Source organism: Rhagoletis zephyria, unplaced genomic scaffold (assembly GCF_001687245.7).
Source record: "Rhagoletis zephyria isolate East Lansing unplaced genomic scaffold, Rhagoletis_zephyria_1.1 Rzeph_scaffold_17470, whole genome shotgun sequence".
Taxonomy (NCBI): Eukaryota; Metazoa; Arthropoda; class Insecta; order Diptera; family Tephritidae; genus Rhagoletis; species Rhagoletis zephyria.
Window position 1 is genome coordinate 2,884 of NW_016174531.1, and position 2,883 is coordinate 5,766.

The window sequence follows — 2,883 nt, forward strand, 5'->3', positions numbered from 1 at the left end:
TGTGCAAACATTTTCTATTTCGGTTTAGATTTTAAACCTAATTTTCTATATATGAAACCTAGAAACTAGAATTAAAACATTTTGGCTTGATTTTTAAACCACGAACTTTTTGGACTAAAATTTAAACCAGAATATATTAGAAATTGCTTAAAACTATAGACTGGTTGAAAAAGTAGACTATAAAAGATTAAAAATAAAGGCAGTAATCCCAGCGCAGTTTAAAAATTAAACCCAAATTTTTGACCGTGTACACATTCTTCAAAGGCTACTGACAAATTAATATAGGATGATATTCTGGTCTCTTAAAATGCATACATTTCTGGCGTGGAGGAGACACGAGGAACGTTAAAATATATGTAAGTAGAGAAAGATTGTAAAGTGAGTAATTTATTAACAGAGTACTGAGATGTATATATAAAATAGATTTGGGCCAGCCTTAGTTAAGATGTGGTCTTGCAAATTACTCCTTAAAAAAACTCAATGGAAGGTTTCGAGCTTTTTAGAGAAATGTTTGTGCTTCCAATTTATTAAAATTATTTAATGAGCTGCTGCTGGGTCAAGATATCTCACAAAATTATGATTCATGACAATTTTTCTTGCTCTAACTTACTGTACTTTTTGTTTCATGACCCTGCGCTAAATGAGACTAGTGCAACTGATAGCACGATTTTCGGCACCAGCTTTTTAGATGGAGTAACTTAGAGCAAGCAAACACACTCACACGCACACTTTACAATTAAGAATTTCTGTCTGAAAAGTATTTTATGAGATTTCTTTTCTGAGTTGCTCTAACTTGAATCTATTTACATAAGTTAATAATGGAAAATTTGGAGATATCCATAATATTTTGGACGGAAGAATCTCCCTAGTGTATCATGCCTTATGTGTGCTTTTGACTCGGCCATTGAGTGTAAGTTTTAAGTGGCTAGAAAATATCGTTGATTTTGACAATTTTTTTTGTCATTCTCTTCCATATAAAAAAATTGTCGAGCACACTTTGTATGGCAAAAAATTCGTTGCACCGTCAGCAACAGAATTCTTAAAAATCAATGGTATTTTGTAGCCAATTGAAACTTGCACTTTATTATCCTAAAATTGAATGGGCTACAGAACTGCATACCAGAAATTTTTCTAAAAACTCTGAATAAAAATTTTAAACATTTTGTGAAAATTTGTCGAATTTTTATAATTTTTGTATAAAGTTTGAAAAGGGAATTTATATTGTGCTTGTTATATAGCTAGCCAGGCTTTTGTAAAAAAAAATATTAAGCCTAAAATAAACCATGGAAATATAGCCAAAACTCTTCAAAGTAAGGCGAGTCTATTCTAATGACCGCCAGTGTATGTCAAGTTATCTATTGAATATTACTCAATCGGTAGCTGCTAATAATAGCAACTGCTACTTCAGAAATAAAGGTACTTTTTTATACGTTTAGCTTACCCAAACACACGTATGTACATAAATACCTCCACAAAGTAAGGCGTTGAAGAGATATGCAAGGCCATTGAACTATGAGAAACACATTTTCATAAATATATGCTTTTGTATATACATATATTTACATAAAATATGAGGGAGGTATAAAAATAAATAAATAAATATTTGTAATTAATGTGGGAAGGAAAATAAACAAATAACTGCCAGAAAGTCAGAAAGCAAAATGAAGTAGCAGAACTTTTAAACGCTTTAAGCCAAAACTGAATCATACTTAACATAAAGCATGTGAATGCATGTAAACAAGTATACATAATTATATATACATAAGTATGCTTGTATATTTGTTGGTAAATCTTAAAAAAACAAAAACAGTTTCAAAAGTATGTACCAACAATTATCCAAGTACATAAAAATATCCAGTACATATGTACATAGTTTGAAGGCATGTAAGTATGTATCGATGTACATACAAAAATATGCCCATACATACACATGTATGTATGTATGTGCAATTGTAGAAAACTTTACTCCTAGCCACATAGCCAGACGAACAAGCGAGCTAATTGAATTCGCCTGCAACGTTTGCCTGCACTTTCATTTGTAGCAGCGACTGTTACACACACACACACACACACACACACACTCGTGCACACATGCGTGTGAATATGCCACCAACACTAGTGGAAATTGGATTTGCTAGCATTTACCAACATAGAAGAGAGCTTGCAGCAGAAGCAACCATCGCACAAAGTCAAGTCTAGGCCATTTGTAATGAGGCATTTCCGGTGCTGTGTGTGAGCGAGCGATGGCAAACTACGTAGAAGAGGAAATGACGGGAATAAAGGAAGTCGGCGGCATAAAGGCGTTGCCAGGGCATCCGCTGGTAAAGTTGACGTTGAATACACGGAGAAAATTGTAGAAAAATTTAATATGAGGGAAAATAGTAAAGTGTTTAAAATTTAATGGAATGAAAAGAAATGCAAAGAAATTAAGTTAAATGTATGCAAAAAAGTGAAATGGAATAGAGTAGAACGAAATGAATATAAAAGGAATTGAATGAAATAGAATGCAATCAAATGAAATAATGAATAAAAATTAAATAAAAAAATGCAAAGTGGCGTGATTGATTGAAAAGAAACGAAAAGAATTGAAAACAAATGGTATTCATGAAATGAAAATATGTAGAACTAGTGAAATTATTTTCAAAATCATAGTTAAAGAGTACTTCTCCAGGCCACTGAAGTCTAGGCTTTCAAATAACATACGATCTCAAAATATGAGCCGCTCTTCCTTATTACCAAAGCTACATATGCATGTAAAAAAAAGTTACTTATACCAGCCGTCTGGATTCGCACCTCAGCGCTCAAAAGTTGCTCATACGCACGGGCGGCAGAAACTTCGAATCCCAAGTTACTCATACCTTATGTGACCAACTGTACTTCTTT